The sequence below is a fragment of the Athene noctua genome, chromosome 9, assembly GCF_965140245.1.
Source record: "Athene noctua chromosome 9, bAthNoc1.hap1.1, whole genome shotgun sequence".
Classification (NCBI taxonomy): domain Eukaryota; kingdom Metazoa; phylum Chordata; class Aves; order Strigiformes; family Strigidae; genus Athene; species Athene noctua.
Genome location: NC_134045.1, coordinates 24,414,566 through 24,431,780, shown reverse-complemented (window position 1 = coordinate 24,431,780; position 17,215 = coordinate 24,414,566).

Here is a 17,215-nt window from a genome sequence, read left to right as displayed (position 1 = left end):
ATTTGCTGGACATTGGGTTAGGAAATGGGCAGCAGCCTTCGCATAGTAGGTGGCTAAGAGCAGAAGGTCACAGTCACATCTGGAAAGGAGACATCTGGATCTAGGACAAGAGGTCCCTCTATTTACACAGATGGCTGTAGACAAACCTGTCCATGCTGTCATCTGGGCTGAGTGTGTTTCTCCTGTACCTGGAAGCCACGTGGCTCTGTTACGGTTGTGCTATGCCCAAGCTAATATAGACCATCAAAAGGTCTATATTGCTACATCCGAAAGACGGATGGAAGGGTGGTTAAAACCGCCCAAGTGTAGAGAACAAGTCAGAAATTTCTCTCCTAAAAAAGCACCAGCAGACTTTTTGTTTGGAACTACTCAGACACAGTCTAGCCCCTAAAACAGAACTCATTGCTTTAAAGGTCCAATATTTCATTTCTTTTCCCCTACATGGCACAAGCAGGATACTACTCATTGGCATCACATCTCATAGGTCATCCGGAAAGGAGAAATAATATGATGCATTTGCAAAGAGAAGAAGGAAAGGAAAAAGGAAAGGAAAAAGGAAAAGAAAGAGGAAAGGAAAGAGGAAAGGAAAGGAAAGGAAAGGAAAGGAAAGGAAAGGAAAGGAAAGGAAAGGAAAGGAAAGGAAAGGAAAGGAAAGGAAAGGAAAGGAAAGGAAAGGAAAGGAAAGGAAAGGAAAGGAAAGGAAAGGAAAGGAAAGGAAAGGAAAGGAAAGGAAAGGAAAGGAAAGGAAAGGAAAGGAAAGGAAAGGAACTCCAGACTTTGTACAAAAGCACCCTGAATGCTCTGATTTTCCCCTCCCTCAACATCCAAAACAAATCACACATCATGGTAACAAGAAGTGTTGAAAAGCTCAACCTTTGCAGGTTCACTGTCAGCAGGCGGAATATCTGCTTGATAACGAGGACTGGGCACTGATCCACACTTGACATATGCAAGGCTTTATTGCGTGCCTCTCTTTGCTCCTGTTCCTTCTTCCTCAGGCTATTTTTCAGTGAATGGCAGAGATCTGGGGGAATCACAAGAATTTTGGCAGCCTTAATTTAAGTGCTGGGAGGTGATGGAAATGCAGAAGGATGTGCTTCCCTATAGGAGCTCTTAAAACCTTCAGCAATGCATGGCTTTCCTGGAGCAAAGTGAAACCAAAGGGACTTGTTTCCTTTTAGGCCAACGCCTGCTTCCATGCCACAGTGCAAGCTCACTTATCTTGCTGTAACAACTCCAGTGAAATGCTGATGTAGGCTATGGGGGCCCATCTACATCTGAACAGTGAGTCTCCTGGAAAGGTGGTTGTTCCTAGCTGTCCTATCCTATTAGTGAACAGGACTGGTTGGGGAGATTTTGATAAGACACCAACTTCTTTAAAAGTTGTGTCAGCCTTAGAAGGAATTTTTAAAGGAAGGGAAAGAAAGAAAGAAAGAATTCAACTCAACTCTAGCTACTGACTGGGGTCTCCCTTAAGCCGTGACTTGGAAACCCTACTCTTGTATTTCACTGTGCTGCACAAACATAATCCAAGAGTGAAGAGATCTCACGTCTCTTCAACCCAGAGCGAGGACTGAGCCCTAAGTCTGTTGTGTGACAGGTTCTTTATTTACCCATCCCGCTTGTAGGATCCCAGGATAACTTGGATGGCTTTATATAATGACTCTTTGTAGGCTGTGGCAGCCCATTCACGTGTGGCCTTGATGCTGAGCAGCCCTGCGCTCTTGAAAGTGAGTTCACTCCTGGGCTTGAGCCATGGCTGTCTTTCCCCCAGGACAATCCTGTATAAGCAGACAGTTCCTTCAAACAGACTTCCTCATTGTGCTACACAACTGCACTCATGGCAAGGGAAATGCTGGTGATTTGGAACATTTTTTTCCAAGAAAAACACTGATTCAAGCTCATCGGCTTGGAATTAACTCATCTCAGGATGTGAAGGTTGGAGCAAAGCAAAGATCAGAATTACCAGAAAGTCATTGACACAGGGGTGATTCCTGCTGAAACAAACTAAACATTCAAACTCTCAGAAACTCTTTGAAATAAAATCTACAATAATCTGGGCCAGGGTTGGCAGCAAAAAGGTATTCCAGACCTTCAACAATAGTTTTTCCATGATCTTACAAGGAGTTCATTGTCCAATAAGCACTATTATGCATTCAAACAAGGATTACTCTTCCAAGCCTAAAATGCATTGTTCTTTTGTTATACGCGCTTTCTGTCCATGAAGTCATGGCAAGGCGCTGAGGCTTCAGACTAACAGCAAACACTGGCTGTGATGTGATATTTCCACTTGGCTCCCCTCCCCAATGGCTCCTGCTTGAGCCATTGTTCTCAATGACGGCCATCCATAAAAAGTGACAACAGCAAAGCACCTACTTCCCGAGTTCCTCGCTAAATCCTACACATTTGGCATCTGCATCTTGAAATGGTCGAAATGTCGTTCCCAAATCACTCCCAAATTTTTCAGGATTGTTACGACCCTCTTACCAGGAACACTTTTCTCATGACTATGACTCTGGTAGTAATTAATGCTCTTTGCTTCAGCTGGGATGCTTCAAAATGCTTGGAGTGGTTGGGAACTTATGTTCTACCAGCCCAACTCCTATAAAAAGCCACAGCTTATCTCTAAAGAAACTATTTAGCCATGTTGCTGTGTCACTTTATTCGTCTTTTAAACAGTCCTAACAGAAAGCAACAAAACCTACTGCTTCGTTTGGCACTGAGGGAAAGTCTTCAGCATGTGTAACCCACCAGGGAGATCACTGGGCTGTGCCAGCTTTCACCAGCTGAGCATCGTACCAGCAATGGTTTCAGTGTTCGTGGACTTCCAACCCCCTGATGTTTGCTTCAAGTTGCAGACTGAAAGAGCACAAGAAACTCAACATAAAACTCAGACTGTAAATTTGACTTTTCCTTGGTCTCCAATCAGAACCATAAATCAACCCCAGATTTGCTTTGAACTTGGTCGCGCTTGCCCCAGAAAGTTCAGGAACTTTAATGATCCTTTGGGACAGAGTCAAGCCCCATTTTAGAGCATTTACAAAGAAAACATCAAACGGGATGAATTTTATGTGGTTTTGCTACATGCCTTTGGCACAACTCTGGCAAACCCTGACAAATATCCAATTCAAGAAAAAATAAAGATAAACTGGGCATTCAGCTGATGTCATCAGACAACAAGCAAACAAACAAGCTGACAGCATCTTAAGGATTTATTTAGTTTCACTTTGCTGGAACTTTATCAGCGTCATGGGACCGGTTCTCCTTTTCTCTGCAATGATGTAAATCAGGAGTAAAGCCATACTTTAGCTGTGATGGTTATCAGGCCCAGATAAAGCTTTTTAGATCTTTCCTCTGTGGACTTGAAATGTCTGGCCAAACAGTTTTGGATCCAAGTTAATAGTCTCTCTGTGAAAATGCTGGAGAGCCCCAAAGGCATCTGTATTACTTTGCCGCACTGGGACAGAGAAGGTTTTGAAATACAGCTTTGCTGTTTAAATAGGATCTGCTGTCACTTCTCAGGTGATTCTTACTGCTTTCATCCAGAGAAAATCTGAAGCAATCAAATTAAAAATGTTGTCCCATGACAAGGTGAATGTGCTGCTCCCAGATCTGTTTTCCAAGAAGTGACTGAAGTTTCTTCTAAACATTCTAATGTAGCTAACTGTCTTACATTAATGTTGAGACAAAACAAGAGATATAATGTATTTTTTTTGTGGTTTATGAATGCATGCTATGTCCAAAAAAATCTTACAGCGTGTTTAAAGAGGCTTGCCAAGTGTTCGTTGCACTTATCTTAAAATACGCTTTTAGACTTCACAAAAATTCTAAAATTATACAAACATGTACATACATTTATACATTTTCGGGTCAGGTGGGACTTTATAATAATCCTGTCTAACCTCCTTTTATTGTCAGGTAACTTTTAAATTTGTTTTTCTTTCTTTAAGCTGAAGTATCGCGGAATTCTGAACAGAAGGGCTGTACTGAAATCGTCAGCGTGGCGTTGGAGTGCAGATATTGTTAGTGAGTTGGGTCATGCTTCTCGTTTCTCTTTTGCCTTAAGCATTCATACCCAGAAGTGTTAATAAGTTGTCATAGAACGGTACTTGGTAACGAGCCCGAGTTTCTGGAACCCTTTATGAAACATGAGGCTCACGAGTTCATAATATAAAGCATATTACTCCCCTTTACAGTGTCAGAGGGCGTATTTAAGAGTAGCTACCATACCATTATTCACGAACCAAGTGGTGGAAAGCCAGATCACCGGAATTCACATCTTTACAGCGTTTGAATGTTTGAACCTATAAACCCAGGGGTTGTGTACCTATCACCCTACTACCCAGCCATAATCTAAATTATATCAGTAGTGATAGCGATGCCTCTAGTGGATTTAGCAGAAAATTCCTGTATCTCATGGGTAAATATTGTGCTTTGGGTGATTTGTTTCACTGATTTATTAATTACGTAGCTTTCATCTGTTCATTTTTAGCTTTGTATGTATTTCAACAGTTTGTCTTGGTTTTCTGCATTTGTTAGGCTCCCAACTTTTGGTGGTATCACCCCATAAATGACTGGTAGGATTTGGTCAACATCTTTTGATTTCAGTGGACCTATGTAGATCTCAAAGCTTATAAAAATGGTCAAGAAGAGTCACATATAAGCTAGTCACGTATAAGCTAGTCATAAATCTATGCTTCCAATCACAGCGAAGGCTGATGGGTGAGCGACATGTAAGAAACTCTCTTCTATTTACGTGTAGTTAAGGGACACAAAGAATTTTCATCAAAATGCAATATTTCCCTTTAACTTTATCATCTGAAGAGGGGAGCTGTTTTTCACTGAAAATAAGTTTTAAAGGAAACAGTCTGTTCTTAAATTTAGCACAAGGAAATTAAGCCCCGAATCTGAAGATAACTGAGTAACTTTGCTTATGCGAACGTTTCCATTGATTTCAACAAATATCTTCACACAGGAGAATTACTTACATGGATAATTGCTCGTAAGATCAGGCAATCTAAGTTAGTTAATGAAATAAGGGCACTAAATCATTTTCTAATCTATATTGTTCTTTTTGACTGCCAAAGTGCTAGCTATATTTATTTTTTATAAAGCTGATAAGGAAACATTCCTAAAACATTAGCAAAAAAAATCCAGCTTGAGTGAATGGACAAAGTGAAACAAACATCTTTCAGCCTTTCTCCACTGCTGCTGATCTTTAAATAGCAAACTTGATCTTCTGTCAAAGCCGATTTTAGGTGGTTATACAGCAAGTAGCTTGACAAGATGGGATTGGAAAACCCTTCAAGGCCCTTAATCGGCAGTCTCTACCTCTTGCTTTGAGCTCTTCCCTTGCTCTTGCCTTTGGAAGAAGTCATGCTTGAGAACGTTTAATCCACTGCAGCCCTTAGCACCGTCCCTCTGGGAGCTCACTCATGCTTGTTATCGTATGTTCACCATGTCAGAGGTTAGAGGTTATAACGTGCAACATAAGCCAATCACCGGCTCCTTGCCCGGCCGAGACTTATCTATGATCACGGCCAGGGCAGGATGGAGATGTAGCAAACTCCTTCTATTAGCATGTAGTTTATAGATGGGGAGCAAAGTCACACACTGCCTTCTAAATATGGCCAGAATTTGTCTGAAACTTTATAAGATGTTTTCCATTCCGGGGTATTGACTTTGTAAACGATACCTTCTAAAGCTTTAACAGGCGTGAGAAATTTAAATATACAGCCCCCTTCAACCTGAAAAAGGAAAACAGTATATTTTAAACAATTGTGCAAGGGAAGACAGTGGCAGAAGTGAAAAGGAGCTTGGTTGGACCTCTAAAAGCCGTCATCCTGAAGAGAGGAAAGTTGACAACACCCGCCTATGTGAAAGCTAATGTTTCTGGGAGCAGACCTGTGGGTAATGTGAACCACACAGATATGGGATAGCCCAGGGGGGCAAGAGGAAGTTTAGCTCCATTTTGCAAAGGTCACGCCACCACACTTCATTTTTATATTGTTACAGAGAAACCTACTCCTCCACTTAAAAAACTGGTCATTCTTATTTATATAGCTCCTCACTGAAAGAATTTTGAAATTATGAGCACACTGAATGCTTTCCAAGATGTGTTGCTGTTGTTTAATCTCTGCTTTTGACCCTCCAGACACCAATTGTTTCATTCTCATTTGCCATGGGGGGAAAGATGCGTCTTCCAAACACTCAGGAAAATGCACATTGCTTATGAGAAATACTGGGATCAGATCTTTCAAAGAGGTTTTATTGAATAAGAGTAATTTGCTGTGGCAATGTGTTGATGTGGAGTGTAGGACCGTTGTCTTCCCTTTAATGGCTTATCCACACAGGGCAGTAGTAAAACACCACGGTCGTGTAGGAGAAACCTTCTTGCCTGTCGCCTTTAACTTGTAAAGTGGTGAGACCACTGGTCATGCTGGTGATAAAGCAACTTAGGCTGTGACAAGCAATTGGCTGGGCACACTGTTTGCAATAAGAACGATGGTTTTCGAACACCACACTTAAAGTGGTGAAATTTCCTTTGAGGAAGAATCTTACAATATATGTTCCTTAAACAAACCAACGACTGAGAAAATATAACCCATTTTCACGCAAAGGGAGGGAAAAATAAACTCTGGTTGCTCTGTAAATTAGTGACAAAGTCACAGCTTGAAGCTAAATGACCTGATTCTGAATGGGCTAATTACACTGCTAATCCACATTGCTCTTTTATGTCCTGGGAAAGGTAGGGATAAACCAAGGTTGCTCCCTCTGAAACTGTGCTGTCTCCTCCTACAAATGAGCAGCCCAGAACCTGAAATGATTTGGAATGATTTCATGGATGGCTAACTTGTGTTGTTGCACACACTCTAAATGCTTCAGGACAAATAACAGATAGGGAAAATACAGAAATGCAGTCACGAGTGTGTTGCTCTTCTGACAAGCTCTCATGCGATCCTTCACCTTGCTAAGATAAGGAGGGAAGAAATAACGCACTACACAAACACAAACGCCAAGACTAGCGGTGATTGCTCATCATCCACCCTGGACCTAGTCCACGTCTGCTCCGAACAGCCACAGACATAAGCAACACACAACTGGAATGAAAAATGAGGAGGCAAGGGGTCTGGCTTAATATGACAAAGAGTCAACGGTACATTAAAATAATGAAATTTTACTGTGAATGCGTATTTCTTACCTCTGAAAATATGTATTTCACCAATCACCATGAAGAGTAGACAAGCTTGGTATGATTTATTCAAGCCTTTATTAACTTGTCCTACAGCTTGACAGCTTGATGATGTTTTCCAAGATCCAGTGGCTTCTTCTTGAAAAGAAGTCAAGTAGGCTCATGTGTAAAACATTAACGATATATGCATCCTAGAATTTAACAACTATTAGCTAATGGCCGGAGCGAAGCAATATTTTGTTGGCAAATACATCGGTCACCAGAAGGTGTGGTTTTGGAGAGATCATAACACTGGAAAAATATTGCTTCTCCTCAAATAAAACACCACCAGCACTGGGCATTTAAACATTTTAAATTCTTGCATTTTGAGGGACTTGTGAGAAAAGGTAAGGTCCCTAAAACACAGTTGGAAGAGGAGATGGCCAGTATTACAGGGGGAAATATGAGCGCAGCAGGCAGGTGTTTTACTTGCATTGCTCAAAAAGCTTGCTCAAAGTGCCCCAGTTGGGAACAGTAATCAGTCCTTTGTCTCTGGATGTTTGTTAGCAGGGATGATTTGGGTCCCACGAGCACCAGTGTGCATTCAGTAAATTATATTCAATAAATTATTTCTCTCAACTAATTTCCAAGCAACATTTTTTTTTTTTTCCTGCTCAAAAAGAAAAAAATAACGTGTGCTGTTAGATGAGACTTCTTCCCAAAACCTGTGGCTAAGAATCTCATAAATGAACATCTGAAGTTCAACTTCTGTCATGAATTCATATTTAGACTTCACTTTTGCAAAAAATACATGTTTAAACACCAGTCTGAGGGAAGTGCTTTATGTTTGTAAGGCAGGAGCATCTCAGAGTCAGTAGTTAACAGGACTGAGCAGGTGCCCCAACTCTGGGCACATGCTGAAATGCTTTGCTGCTTTCTGACCTTAAATGAGAGGCCTGACAAGCAGCTATATTCAGGGTGGTCTTAAATCTCTGGCTAGGACCTGGTTTAAATCAGAGGGAGGGATGAGGCTGGGGAACATAAATGTTCTCTGGGGCCCATTTTGGTTTTTATGAGGTAGGTATTCCAGCCAGAAGAAAAGGGCTAAGATCAAGCCAGCCATCTTCCAGGTGAGACTCCATCCTTTAAAACCCTTCTGTGCGGGCCTTTAATAACTTTGCCATGTGTAAACATGCCTGATGCTTTTCTTATGAGCTCAGAGTGACAACCAAAGCAAGAAGAGAGCAGCGGCTCAACACTTTTTGACGTCAGTTCTTATAAGCCTAAGCAGTTGATAACCATGACGCTCAGGGAACTGGGTATCACATATCATTAGAAAGCCACACAAAGCATCACAATAGGTTTCAGAGCTACCTCACCCCACTATTAAAGGAGCTCTGAGTTTACCCAGGACTTTTTTTTTTTTTTTTTTTGTGGACTGTAATGACCGAAGCACAATTTAACCCTTTAACCTCTCAGCACACGGGTCACATTTCAGTCCAATAGAGGACACACACCAAGTGGCTCATGTTTATTTTCCAATTGTCATTTTCAGTTTACCTTGAAGAACCTGATCTTTAAGTTGGTAACAAATAGCTACTGAAAGCAGCTGAGGATTTTTTTTTTTTTTCCCCAGCTATAAACCAGTCATCCCCAAGAAAGACCCCATGAGAGTGTCGAATCTTTGCTTCCCATGTCAGCTGAGAAGCTTCCCAAAACAGCAGAAGACACAATATGTCAGATGGTTTGTGTATTCCTGCTTTGCTCTCTCCATGCTGGGTCATCACAGGATGTAAAATGTATCAGACGTGGCTAATTTAATTTTCAGGCAGAAAAAATATCTTACTAATGGTGCTCTGACTTATCTGTGCTCTTACAGCCTGACCCAATGGACATTAAAGGCAGTGAAGAGACAGGCATCAATTGTCCTCAGCAAACCTCAGGGAAGGTATTTAAATTCTTTAATGCAGTTTTAGGAATCTTATTTTAGCAGCTTGACATTCCAAATAGGTAAGTTTGTTGGTAACTTCTTGATTCAAATAGGCATGCTGGTTTACCCCCGAGAAGTTTCTCGAGTATATCTAGATTAAGAGAGGTTTCAGAGATCACAGAAGCGCAGAATATGATAATGAACCCAGAGTTCTGCCCACAGACCAGATGTATATCACACTTTGAAAAGACTGGGTTTTTTGTCTATGCTCAAAACTCCCGCTTAACCGACCTGATAACAGAAATATCCATAGTGACAGATGCTAACCGTCCAGACTATTATATGAGCATTTAACCAGAATGAAATAAAGTAGATTTCGTACATAATGCACATTGGCCTCTGACAAGTAGTAACACGCCAGGAAAACCTCTGTTCTGATGAAGATACTCTTGTGTGGAGTGTGGTCGTTTCACTGGCTGATGCCCACAGAAGAAAGCGGGGGCAGGACCAAGAAGCAAAGCCATAACTTTGTGTTCCCATCCCATGGTCTCGGCCACAGGGCCAGTTGTTCTCTTCTGTGTGCCCGGTGCTCCCGAAGCATTCTGCAGAATTTATTGTGATATGAAGCACATACACAGAAAAAGCTAAAAAATCCCCGAGGAAACCATTTCCATGGCTCCAGCGTCCTGTCTCGGTGTCAGGAACTTTGGAAACTCATTCTGGATTTAAGAAATGAATACAATGGGAAGGAAAGGTAGAGCAGTATACAGACTGAGGTATGTGCTGTGTATTAAGAAAAAATTAGGTCTATTTATATTCTGAGATTTACGGATGCGGTCAGAGCAAGTGATGGTGTTCAATTATTAGGGAAATAAATATTCATGTCCATGTTACTATCACGCTTAGAATGTGGTTCACAAAAAAAAAAAAAAAAAAAAAAAGCCTCTAGGCAAATCTGATTTAATCTAGAGAACATGTTTACATGGATAGTGAAAGATAACTTTGTAAGCAAGCCTGCAACCGAGCAGTCTCATATCTGAATGTGCAGTTTATGAGGCAGAATAAATCCGGACACAATTTTCCACACATAATCTCTCATCAGTTGTAAATCCCAAACCTACATGGAAAACATCCTTTGCCATCTGATTTAACTGGACCCAAAGGCAGACATCTGAAGGCTACCCATTTTGTGGTACTGCCCAAGCTTTGGGTCTTTTTATTTTTTTTTTCTCTAATGCAAAATTAGAACTTTATAAATATCCCCTCTAGTGATTCACCATTGTAAGTGCTTCCGTATTGCTTTCCCAGTTCCTACCATGTGCAGACACTTGCATTTTGGATGCAAGGTTGTGTTGTCACATACAAAGAGACAAGTCAGTCTTGCAATGGGGCTGCCCCAATGTCCTCCCTGATTCATGTTGCTCCCACCATCCCTTCCCATAGAGGAAAACAACTGGAGTCCAAAGAGGTGTGATAGTGCAAGGACTGTCCTGAGCTTGTAAGACCTCATCCTTTTGGGGAAAATTGCCATGCCTGGTCACAGGGGACCTTTTTCTCTCTTCTAGATGCTTTGGCTTTGGTGGGTAGGTCAAGCCCCAAGCTTTCCAAGAGGTGCGATGAGGTTTTAGCTGCACAGTTTGCTTTAAAGTCAAAGGGAGCCACGCAGCTAAACCTTGGCCAGCAGCTATAGTATGTGGCCTTTCATAACTATAACATTTATGGGTTTGGTGAGCACTATGAAATGCTCTTTGGGTGGGCTTGAACTTCCCCCACAAAAAAAAAACAACCCCAAACAATTATAGACTCCAGGCTGGTAAACACTGAGGCTCGCAGTGGTGCTCTCGGCTCTGCCTGCGCCTTGGCCCAACCTCTCAGCCCTTGGCCACGTAGCGGCAGCTGAACTCTCCGAGAGCATCAAATGCAGGATGAGGTCACAGCTTCCGAAATCCCGCTGATCCTTACCCAAACACCGCGCAAAACCTTCAAACTCTCAAAATCATATATAAAATATCACGCTTAATAAGGCTATTGTATCACAGCAGGGCCTGGATTTAAGCTTTCTAAATCCCGGCTATTTCCTTAGGCACTGATTATTTGGTTTTCTCTAATGCAGGATTCGGCATGTTGTTTGTACAGCACATTTATGGTGCTGCACCTCTAAGCAAATTCTTTCTTCTAAGGAGCAGAGCTGGAAGGCTTTACATCCCTGAATTTCTATCCCTTTTTTTTTTTTTTTTTTTTTTTGTGTGCACAGACAATAGTCATTCTGCTTTTAACTACGCGTCCACGTGCCCTCATTTCTTTGTCTGGGACACTTCAGTTTGTTTGTTGTTGCTCTTTAGCAGAAGGTTCAGCCAGTTCACATCTATGTCCTTGGCCTTTGCTTCGCAAATACTGTCCCTTCAAAACCCATGAGAAATTTGTCATTTAAATCATCATTGTTAGCATTTCACTACCCAGTTTTTACTCTGGAGCAAGATTCACTCCTGAGGCTCAGGGCTGCTGTTTAATACACATCAGCTGAACCATCAAAGCTCCGAAGGCCGTGTTCACATATCTCCTCCAGCAACTCTGGTAGTGGCCACATCAGCGTAACCTGACGTGAAAATAAAACAACAAGCACAGAACAAGAGGGTGATATTTTGATCGCTTCTTTTTGTTTTCTGCCTTTCACCCAACACAGCGAAGAAAGCTGAGCAAAACAGTGTAAAAATAAACAGGAAAACTAATCCCTCCAGCCTTTAGCCAACCTATTCTGTCATCTTGGAAAAATACCCCCTTTCCCACATCTGCCCCTGTAGGCTTCCATCTGTATCTCGCTGCAGTGAAAAAAATTATTCAGGTACTGTTGGGTCAACACAGGACTTATAAAGTAAATGAGAATGACTAATGTGACATTCTACCCCCCCTGAACTCTTTCCAGTGGCCGTTTGCAAGCAGCTGAAGCCAATCCATCAGCGGATGTAACAGCATTTGTTTCTGAAACATCTGGTATATATCAATATGCAAATCACACAGAGAGATTTTGATCTAAATGCCTCGTGTTGTTGTTGTTGTTGTTGTTTCAAGAAACTGTAACCAGCCACCGCTCAGCATTACTTTTCATTTTGTTTCTGACTTTTGCCATACTACTACTTAAATATTCAAATATTAACTTGTGGTGATTATCCCAAGGAATATTTTTAGCTTTTTTTTTTTAAATTTTTTTTTTTTTCTGGAATCAAAGTATTTTCTTACCAAAGGAATTTAAGCCTGTTGAATTCTGAATTAGACCTTAATTGTATCCCTTGTCAATCACTTCTAATCCAAGCAGCAGTTAGGGCAGGCAGACCTCACATGTTTTGGCAAGTCAATGGTAAAGAGACTTGGAAAACACCAAGGCAAGACGATACTGTGATTAAATAGCCAGGAAGGGACTCAGTTCCCATTCTTTGAGGGAACTTTCTCCAAAATGTGCCAAGATCTCATTTCCAGAAGATGATAAATACATTTCTGATGCAAAAATATTAAGACTTCCATTTTAAACAGGGCTGGAAACTTCCTCCCTGGTCATGAGTGCAGAATACTCAGTTTGTCTGAAAACCAGAGCACCTATTTTACATCTGAAATAAGGATATGGGGGCTCTTATTCTTGACATGGAGGTGGAAATGAAAGAATGAAGACACTCAGATGTTCATGAAAAAAGAAAGTAACCAAAATACTTCAAGCATTTTTTTTTTAATATATTGTCAGTTAGGGCCTGGTATGGGTTGAATAGTATTTTGCAACACACAGGTTTTAAATTTTTTTTTTATTAGATTTGAAATGTTTCTCCTCGTCTTTAAATATTTCCATCCAGTACTTTCAATCTGAGACAACTTCTGAACTGAGCCAAAGCCTGGGAGACATAAAATGTAATTCACAAGAAATTATTATTACAAGAGGGAAAGAAAAAAAAAAAAAAAAAAAGGGTACTGACGAGCTGTTTTTCCTTATCTAGAGAGTTTGAAATATGAAAAGGAAATAAATGGTTTTCTTGTTGTAAAGCAGGCCCTGCAAACTACTCCTTGTGGGTAGATTCTGCATCTCTGCAGAATGGCCAAGAGTTGGGGGGAAGGGAGGAGGGAAGACGGGCAGGAGTGCTTGGAAGGATCAGTGACCTAGAAAAGATTTTTAAAATTCCTGCAGTTCTCACCATCAGATAAAAGCATGGACAAAAAAACAAGTGTCTCATCTTCTCTTGTTTCCTTCTAATAGTTTCCTAATGGAGTAATTACAATGTACTAATTTGGAAACATAGAAAATAGAAGAGAAGACAAGAAAAATCAAGGCGGGGGGACGAAGCGGGGGGGATAGAGGAGAAGCCTAATTAGCTGATCACTGCCTCCCCGTGGAGCTCTTACCACTCTAGCACCCTACAAAGATCATGCTCAAATCAGACTTTTCTATATGCTTTTCTCATCCACACATGTACGTGTAATTACCCATTAATTAGTGTGAACGATTTGGTAGCCAAGCACTGTAATAAGTATGTATCTGCTGTGTAAAGGGCCAGGTAAAGTTTATACAAGGAGATAATTTCTTAATATCTGTTATTAGTCTAAACTGGAAAATCAGACAAGCTCCCAGGCACGCAGATCTGAAGCAGAAGTGGGAAATTTCTTGTCTTTTACCCAAGACCATCACAGCTACAGTAAAATGCCACCAAGAGAATATTCTTGTGAGACCTGTTGAAATAAGGTTTTAGTGAGCTGTCGGAACTGCGCTTTGATTAAAAACAAATGTCTTCATAAATATATAAATTAACGTAGCTGAGAAACATTTTGGAAATTATGACCCAGACAATTTGGAGCAGAGAGGGAATATCCTGCTCTGATGTAAAGTGAGCTTGATCATTATTTATAGTTTTCAGAGCAGGGTTTTAATTCACCTAAGGGAGTTCATCCGCATGCAGTTTTGGAGGGAGAGGGGACTCAGCTTGCAAGGAGGTGTCACCGTTGCTGCTACCCAGCACGGATCACGCCCAAAGCAAAGAGAATCGACGGGCCAAGACTCCCTCCTCACAACCACGCACGCAACTGCCCGGCAGCGTTGCTCCCGCTGGCAACACATCATCTGTAGCTGATGGAGGAAGCGCTGTGTTTCGGCTTGCCAAGCGTGCAGATGCTGAAGATCCACAGGAAACACACAGTCAAGTGCTGGAAAATTTATCTGCATGGGCTGGTGGTGCACATGGCCCAAACCAAGCTGTGACCAGCGGGACAGACCCCACAAGTTCTGGCAGCAGGGAGCGTGGCCAGCGGCTCTGCGCCTATCTGTGGAGTCATCCCATCCAAGTCCTCTTAGAGCAGCAGGCATCTGTTTCTCCATCTGCTAAGGGGGTGGATTTCTCTTTCGGATAAAAAAAACAACTTTGGGATGCGGAGTTGAAAAAAATGCTCGGTGGTCACTAAATCACAGTTACATCCTTTGCTACCTGCTTTGGCTTTTCCTTTGCAGAGGTGGAAATGAAGATGAGAATAAATGAAGGAAAAGACTCACAGTTTTTCACTAGAACCGTAAATGTTATTTTAATCCATCCATCCATCCATCCATCCATCCATCCATCCATCCATCATTAAACCAATAAAAATATTATGTAACAATGTAAATATTTATTTAGCTGGAAAAATCACTGTCTTAGCAAATGAGATCATTAAATCTTTTTCATCTTTCCAAGCTGAATGAGGCAAAATCCTAGTTAAAGATGAAAAGTAAACCAGCCTCTTAAATTCTCCAAAGCTGGAATGGTAACACAAGTACATCTTGCTTAACAAGGGAGTTTTATCATGACAGCTACCCTGCCAATTTTTTATTAAGGCTTAAACTGTGTCCAAACAATTTTATTTTTTTTTTTTCCACAGGAGGAACCCACTCCCTTCATGTGTCTGCTGAGAAGAAAGCCCTTATTCTCCATTTTCCATCATCCGTGTACGTGGTCAAATTCTCCCTGGGCAACCGAGTGTGAAGCTAGCACTTTGGACTGAGTTGCAAACGAGAAGTGCTCTTATATGTTAGTGAGGGAGAGGAGCACAAAGCTCTGGTGGAGCTGGTTGGGGCTTGCACTGGTTTCTGAAGCCTTCGTCCTCCCTTCTTCTTTTTTCTATCTTCTCTTTTCCATTCTCTGTTGAGCTATCCTCACAGAAGAGCACGGCGTTGCCAAAACTAGGGTCCAAGGGGGCAGGGAGATGAATGTTGTGTTTTTAAAGTTAACAGAAGTTGGTTCCTCAGAGTTCATGCCGGTGTCACCGCGTGCGCCGAACTCCTACACATTTTGAAACTTGATCTTACACCTTGCCTTTTATGAAGATGAAATCCTTGGCAGGTGATTATTTTGCTTTCTCACATCATATCAGACGGTTTAAGCACCAGTCTGCTTGTTAAGAGCCAGCTGTTGCAGAGTGACAAAAAAAAAAAAAAAAGAAAGAAAGAAAGAAAGAAAGAAATTCCCCTATGAAAAGCCCAAGCTTTCAGAAATCCCTCAGTGGCAAGCTGCTGCTGCTATCTCTTCAGTTTTCATTAGGTTTTATTGCGAAACAGTGAAAAAGGGTGTTTTAAACCACTGGTCACTGTATCAATATTAAATTAGGAAAATTTAGAAAGAAGCAGGAAGCCAAAATTTTCTTTTCCTAGAAAACCAGAGTAGAGGCTGGTAACTGTGTAGCAGTGAGCCCACGAGCAGCATCCCATGTTTATGGTAGAGCTGATCTCCAGAGATCTGCCCTTCGCACAGCAGCAGGAGGAGGAAAACCAGACCAGGCACACGTGTGCCATGGGGGTCGCTCCCTCACAGACCCTCGGCGGAGCGAGCTGGGAGCGACAAATCTCCTCAATCCTTCCAACCCTATCTTGAGCCCAGCCAGGATTATTTAGCCAATTCTAGGTCATTCCTGCACACACAGCGATTTATATCTCCGTGGAGAGGTGAGCCTGCGTGTGCTCAGCTCAAGGGAAGGACTCGGAAATGGGAGCATCTCCGTATTGCCAACGCTCCCGTTCAGTGTTTGTCTTTTCTAGAGTCCTTGTTCTGGTGCAAATGAGTCGGGAGATGGGCGGCTGTTTCTTCCAGAGAGAGGTGAAGGGCAGGTTCATGGTGATGGCTGTGCCTTGCACAAAGCATCTAACCAACCATCCTCACCTTCAGCAAGCTGGCTGCAACCTGCAGAAAAGATCTCAAATAAATGTCCTGTGTGCTGATGCTGTGCCATCCAGAGCAGCACACGGAACAGCTTCCAACGTGCTCTTCCTAACCTTCGTGACTGCTTTAAAAAAAATCTCCCTTTTTGTAAGAAACCTTTCCTCCTGCCACGAGCCAAGGAGGACTGTCCTGGATGTGCTGTGAGAATTCCGTATGGGAAGCGGTGGGGCTAAATGGGACGTGTCATGCAGTGTACAACGTATTGGCAAGGGTTACACAGCGTTTCCTTCGCTGTTCGATAAAAATAAAATTTTTCATTTGCCAAGACTATCAAAGTAAAAGTTTGCTCTTCGCTATGACCAAAGGAAACAGTGTTTCTTCCACTGTCAACAAAAGGAATATATTTATGTCTCAAACCGGCTTTTCCACGTGCACACACCCCCTCAAAAGCCTGATTTTAAATCATTATGAAATGAATTCAGTGTTTCTGTGCTGGATGCTCATTTCCTTAAAAAAGCAACGATGGGACGATTTTTTCCCTAGTGCATCTCTTGAATTTGGCCCAGCGCAAGCTGTTGAACTGTTTTTCCTTCCTTTCCTCCCTCTAATGCAACTGCTTGGTTTCAGCTACTGTGAGCCTGACCCAAATCCCATTGCGGTCCATGGAAAACCTCATCTGGGCTAGGGTGAGCGTTAGCCCAGTTTTAACCCAGCCTTGTGGTAAAAGGGAAATGGAGGAGGAATTATTTTGGACAGCTGAACCATGTCTGGTACCAGGTCTCTTCAATGCTTGTCTTTATTAGCTCATTAAGCACGTAACAAGTGGCTACTGCTGTCTGATCACAGAAAACCTTGCATACACATTGTTTTCTCTATAAAAATATATTTGGACAGTCTGTTAGTAAAATGAGCAGAACTCCCTGATAAAAAGGTTTTCCACACTTCTATGCACCGTCC